Source organism: Bison bison, unplaced genomic scaffold (assembly GCF_000754665.1).
Source record: "Bison bison bison isolate TAMUID 2011002044 unplaced genomic scaffold, Bison_UMD1.0 scf7180017864490, whole genome shotgun sequence".
NCBI lineage: Eukaryota > Metazoa > Chordata > Mammalia > Artiodactyla > Bovidae > Bison > Bison bison.
Genome location: NW_011495049.1, coordinates 3,173,144 through 3,180,408, shown reverse-complemented (window position 1 = coordinate 3,180,408; position 7,265 = coordinate 3,173,144).

The following is a 7,265-nucleotide window of genomic DNA, read 5'->3' as shown; positions in this document are numbered from 1 at the left end:
ATATTGTCACCCTGTTTATTTAACTTATATGCAGAGTACATCATGAGAAACGCTAGGCTGGAAGAAACACAAGCTGGAATCAAGATTGCCGGGAAAAATATCAATAACCTCAGATATGCAGATGACACCACCCTTATGGCAGAAAGTGAAGAGGAACTGAAGAGCCTCTTGATGAAGGTGAAAGTGGAGAGTGAAAGAGTTGGCTTAAAGCTCAACATTCAGAAAACTAAGATCATGGCATCCGGTCCCATCACTTCATGGGAAATAGATGGGGAAACAATGGAAACAGTGTCAGACTTTATTTTTCTGGGCTCCAAAATCACTGCAGATGGTGACTGCAGCCATGAAATTAAAAGACGTTTACTCCTTGGAAGGAAAGTTATGACCAACCTAGATAGCATGTTCAAAAGCAGAGACATTACTTTGCCAACAAAGGTTCGTCTAGTCAAGGCTATGGTTTTACCTGTGGTCATGTATGGATGTGAGAGTTGGACTGTGAAGAAGGCTGAGCACCGAAGAATTGATGCTTTTGAACTGTGGTGTTGGAGAAGACTCTTGAGAGTCCCTTGGACTGCAAGGAGATCCAACCAGTCCATTCTGAAGGAGATCACCCCTGGGATTTCTTTGGAAGGAAAGATGCTAAAGCTGAAACTCCAGTACTTTGGCCACCTCATGCGAAGAGTTGACTCATTGGAAAAGACTCTGATGCTGGGAGGGATTGGGGGCAGGAGGAGAAGGGGATGACAGAGGATGAGATGGCTGGATGGCATCACTGACTCGATGGACATGAGTCTGAGTGAACTCCGGGAGTTGGTGATGGACAGGGAGGCCTGGCGTGCTGCGATTCATGGGGTCGCAAAAAGTCGGACACGACTGAGCGACTGATCTGATCTGAACAATATCAGAATAAGTTACTCAAATCAGGCATATTAAAAATGTCACAAAAGTATTAGTTGGTAATACCTAATTGTCATTCTGGAATACCACTGACATTGTGTTTACTCGGCTAACAAACTTAATTATACTTATAGCAAGAGACAATGGCATCCCTGACTCAACGGACATGAATACAAAAAACCCCAGGAGATAGTGAAGGACAGTGACGCTGGGCGTGCTGCAATCCCAGGGGTCACAACAGAACAACAACATGTGTATATGTATTAATGTGCCTCTGCCCCAGATTTTCCCCTTTGTGCCCTGAAATCTATAAAAGGGGTACTTTTTATTTTTAAGTTAAAACTTGTACTGTTTTTTTTTTTTTTCTATCTTTCTTTTCAAAGACTGTGACTTCAACTCATTGTTCAATCTTTAATTATCTAATATGTTTGGGCTCTAAACATCTCAAGAACTAAATTTCCTGAAACCAAGAGTATTTCCTCCTTATCAATTTAAGCATTGCATTTTTTACACTCTCACTTCTGCTTAGCGGTAGCTTCCACTATGTTGCGTTTCTACAGTGTGCCTCTTGTTGACAAGATGGGCAGAGTTTTCATAGAAGCCTATCTTTTTAATGGAGAGAATGGCTTCCTGATAAGCCTAATCTTAAAAAAAAAAAAGTCTGATACCACAACTTTTAAGGTCTGTGATCATTCCTTTATAGCTATATTTAGCAACATATTTTCTATCATGCAATTTGAATCCATTTTATTTTGTTTCCTTTCATTTCACTTTTCCTCTCATTACTGGTACTCATTTTCATTGTCATAATTATGGAAGACTTGTTAAAATCCAGAGAACTAGGTTCTGCCCCTAGTTTTGGATTCAGTACATGGAGGGTAGGCCCTGAGAATCTGCATTTCTAACAAGTTCCCAGGTGCTGCTGAGTGAATGAAATCATGTACCTTAAACAAGGTTGAGACTGATGCAATCATTACTAAAGTCTTGCTCTATATTAGGATGTGAACCTCAACCTACAGGTTATCTAAGATAAAGAAACCCCTGGAAACTTGGGCAATTACCTTCTGTAGGAAAAAAATGACCCTCTTGGTGACATAAAATTAAACTCCATTCTTCATTCCAGAAGACTGATTCTTCACACTATATCCAAGCAATGGCTCAGGTAGTTCTCTTTAACCATCATCTCTGAAGGAGAAAGTACTCCTTTGATGTTAACTTTATGATATGGGGCAAAAAAATAAAGATGTAAAGCTTAATATGCAGACTGATGTGGATCCATTAATCATGCATTTCTTTGACCCCTGTTTGAATCTAGTTATTGTACAAGCCTCTATCTACTTCTGGAAATAAAAATTTTTTATCCATTCACATTTCATTCGGTAAAGTAGCATTTTTTTTGAAATGTGTTCTAAAGCTATCTGATCCATGTTGAAAGAGGAAGTCTCACTTAACCCTAAAAATTACATTTTCAGAGAAATTATTTTCTATTTGTCTTCCATTAGCTAAGGGGACTGATGGAAGTCTGAAAGTTCTGCTATATGCCAGCATTTCATTATAATCATATAAGGTTGCCAACCTGACTAGTTTAAATCTTTTGTAATTGTAATCTATCACAGCACTGTTTACACTCCACTTTACTCATCAGCTCAGTAGCATTGTTATTGCATTAAACTGAAGAAGGTATAACTTTGCAATTTTTATTTGTATTTATATAATTAGATGCAAATATCTCCTTCAATTGAGCCTTTTCTCAGACTTTGAAGTCAGAGGCAAGATTGGAAGTTGGTAGGTGGGGATTAGAATAAAACAACCACGATAAAGAGAAAGCAGTTTGTTGCAGTTTGAAGGCCTGTGTCACACAGAATACCGATCAGTAAAACTTGGTCCTTAGATACTTTTGCATCTTATGTTTCACTCAACTTCATTTCTAGGAAAATCACAGAATCACACTGGAACATGAGAATGATATGGGAATACTCCATGCCCCCGCAATACATTCTATCTCGGAATACTGTGTAAGGACCATTTTATGAAGCTACTAAAAATCAGGTATGTCTGTTAAAAAATAATGAGCAGCTTAAGGGGATGGACATTAAGTAAGCTGTATAAAATCAATCTACACTGGAGGCAGACAATAGAAATGATTTAAAACAGAGTTTGAAGTTGGGGAACTGAAATCTTTTGATTTTGAGGTTGGGGAACTGAAATCTTTTGAGTCATCTCACGAACACCTATGAAAGGTGGGGAAGCAGGACTCGGCAGAGGGAAAGTTACATGGCATTAAGGTTACAAGACAGATCTCAGAGGATCCCATGAGGAGCTCAGAAGCTGAGATGGCCTGTCAGAGCTGTCCTGCAGCTGTCCTCTGTTCTTACAACAGAGCCATTGTAACCCTACCTTGATTAGTCACTGGACACAGGCTGCCCTTGGGGACAGAGTGTGACCTTGCTAAGACAGCTCCCTTCAGAGAACAATTCTCAGTTCCTAGCCTGTGGCTTAGAAGCAGCCAGCAGTTCCTACAGGTAGAGGAAGAATAAAAGTGATGACCTATAAGCTGTTTTGGGGGATGGGGAGGATATGGCCCACAATCTAAGAATAGCTTAAATTTTTTTAAATGGTTGAAGAAAATCAAAAGCGAAACACTTAGATCCAATATTTTATATAAGATCTCATGTACAATTCTAATTATTTCCCTAGTACACTTATTTCATTTTAATACAATTATGACAGCTATTGATATCCATTTTATAGACAAGGAACAAAACCTTCTAGATAGGGTGAGTAAGAAATCAGACTACACAGCTAGTGAGTAGTTCAGCCGGAATCCCAGCCCACAGTCTCACTCCAGAGCCTGTCGATTTAACCCGGTTCCTCATGCAAAGTTTTTCAGCACCATGAGGTTAATACAAAAGCACCCAAAGAGTAATGTACATAAGACACTTTGCTGAGATCCAGGAAGATTACTGTGTTTCAGAGAAGCAAGAGGAACTTCGTAGGAGAATGAGGCCACATTTCTACTATGATGATGAGTAACACTAACTCTGAACTACAATTATGCCCAGTGTTAGTCTTCTCATTAGTAGACTTGTATTACATGATGTTATATTCAGTTGTCACATTTTGGAACACCATCAATACAAATTTGTGAAAAGGCTACCTGCTAGCCTTAATGTTGCCTTTGGCCCATAAATCCACAGATATGTACTATCTGTGTCTTTTCAGAGAATCATGTCAATCCTTGCTCTAGAAAAAGGCTTGTTTTTTTTTTGTTTTTTTTTTTTAATGCTAGATCATCCTACACTAATGAAAAATCCTGTAACCATCAAACTCTAATGGCCTGATTTTGTAGACTGCTTGAGCCTCCTGCAAGGGTAGTAGAAATATCAGACCTAAGGCAAATGGGTCTCCTAAATTGAACAAAGCGGTTTTACCGTTACATACGACCAAACACAAACATGACCTGATATTCGTCTTCTCATGTATTGTTAAGAATGAAGTTGGATCTGGGGTTCATGAAGCATGTCAGCTACATGAGGAACTGTTTTGAAACCTTCTCATAAGCAGAACATAACTTCAACAACAAGGTTTGGTTTAGTGATTTCACTACAGTAGGATACAAAGTTATATAAGCAGTATGATCTCAAGGATGTGTGCATGTATGCTCACTTGCTCAATCGTGTCCAGTTCTCATGACCCCATGGACTGTAGCCCACCAGGTTCCTCTGTCATGGCATTTCCCAGGCAAGAATACTGGAATGTGTTTTCACTTGTGTCTCCAGGGGATCTTCCCAACTCAGCAATCAAACCTGAATCTCCTGTGTCACCTGCATTGGCAAACAGATTCTTTACCACTGAGGCACTTGAGAAGTCCCATGGTCTCAAGTATATAAGAAAATATACTTGAAGTTAAACATGAAGTTTAATGCATATTTGCTTTTTTGTATTTTCAAATTTGTTTTATTTTCTTTTATAATTAAATAAGAGTTTTTTGTTTGTTGAGTTACATGTGGATTCATATCCACATGTAAGGTGCAACTGCTTATGCCCACTGTTTTCAGAAGTGTTATGGTTAATAAGCTGGAGATCTCTCAGGTAAAAGTGGGACCTGAGATTTTCTGCTGCTGCTGCTAAGTCTCTTCAGTCGTGTCTGACTCTATGCGACCCCATAGACGGCAGCCCACCAGGCTCCTCCATCCCTGGGATTCTTCAGGCAAGAACACTGGAGTGAGTTGCCATTTCCTTCTCCAATGCATGAAGGTGAAAAGTGAAAGTGAAGTCGCTCAGTTGTGCCCAACTCTTAGCGTCCCCATGGACTGCAGCCTACCAGGCTTCCCCATCCATGGGACCTTCCACGCAAGAGCACTGGAGTGGGGTGCTGTTGCCTTCTCCGTGAGATTCTCTATACCTATGCAAAAAGGACACTATATCTTATAGGATACCTGACCTGTGATCACCACAAAATGTCCACTGGCTTTCTGAGATGTGGATATTGCAATTGTACCAAAATTGATTCAGTGAAAGACCCTTTCATGAATCCCCTGTGTTGTCAGACAGTCCTGTCATTTGTGGGGAGGGGGACTTACACTTTCCTAATAAAGCATTGACTGATCCATCCAACTATATGACATCTCATCAAATGTTATTATAACTGATTCTTTATAAAATTAATGAGAGAAAGTGGGAGTCAGACAGACAAAGATGGAGAGAGAAAAGGAAGCAAGGAAGAAGAAAGAGAGACTCCTGAATGCTTACAATGGAAAATACTGTAAAGCTGTCTGAAATTTTACACTGAAGCATTCAAAAATTTGTGACCATCTGTCCTTTCTTTCCTACTAGAGTAAAAGAGAGGTCTTCTCTTTTGGGATACCTAAAATATGCTTTCTCTTCTAACTAATAAAAGTTCCATTTTGTTTATTATGGCTTAAGTAAGGGAGGATCAGATTCCCTGTACAATATGTACCAGGCCTATTGAACAGTACATTATAATATTGAAATCTTGGTATTTATTATTATTAGTATGCAATTGGCAAATGTAAAAAATATTTTGCAAATGCAGAGTAAGATAAACCTTTACTTTCCTATTATGATAGCAAACTCTGAAAGAGACGAATATTGATGGTGAGAAATAAACAACCATTATCCTTTAGTTTTTTATTTGAACATAGTTTGGACATAATTGCAGTAATTTGTACATAATCTTCAAATCAGTAAGTAGGCCGTATTAGAGTAAATCAAGTAAAATAAATTTAATGGATTGCCATTTGTGCTCTAAGTATTCACATTTATTTATCTGCGAAGATTAAGATTTTAATGTATTTGATATGTTAAAGACATGGTGATTTTCAAATTGCTCTCTTGCAAATACGCAGAAGTTACTAAAACTCATAGTTTTCGTGAATAACCACCAATGATATAACCACCACTGTGACAGCCACACACATTTGGCTCCTTTCTTCAATTATGTGTGTTCTTTTACACTCTTTGCTCTGTTTTGTTTTGTTTTTACATTTTTTAAGGGTGGGTATGATTTTTCTCATCTTTCCACTCTGTTATTTGTGCAAAATAAAGCAAATTATCCTCTCTTTGCAGTCTTCCAGCTTCTCTAAACACACCTCTTCTTTTTCCAATCCTGTTCCCATAGTATCTTGAACACGCTTTCAATAAAAAAGCAAAATGATATGTCATGACTTAAATCTTAACTGTGTGCATACATGTGCATTTACATGTAGTTTTGTTCCTTAATATAAACATTTTGAAGATGTTCTGTATAGATGCACACAAAAAAATAATACAGCTGAGGATTAAGAAGGTTAAAGAAGGATGTGTATCTGATGAAGCTGAGGTTAAATTAACATATACTTTATATATCAAAATATGTCACAAAAGTAGTGTGAGTTTAAGTGTTGGCAGAACAGGAGTGAATTTATGATCTTCTGTTATAAAATTGAATAAAGTCCATCCAATGAGAATAAAGTAGTTGCTTAGAAAGCTAGAGGTTTTCTCGTACCTGAAAGATATTTTCCACTGAGCAGTCATAAGGAGCAAATGGGATAAAATAGTGGGCAGGGTCAAGCAATAATCACTATGAACACATCACTGTATCATTAGTGCAGCCCAGAGGTACTACTACAAACTAGCCTAAGTGGTTAGAGAGGATAATGAGACAAATGAATCCCAGAAATAGCATAAAAAGGACTGAAAGGAGGAAATGAATAGAGATGTGATCAGTACCTGCTGAGTTCCTGACAGTATGATCACTATTTTATATTATATTAACTTATGCAGTAGCCACAAAAATATATATGATTATTACCATCTCAGTATTTAAATTAAGAAAACAAGAGTCCAGAAAATTTAAATAATTTATT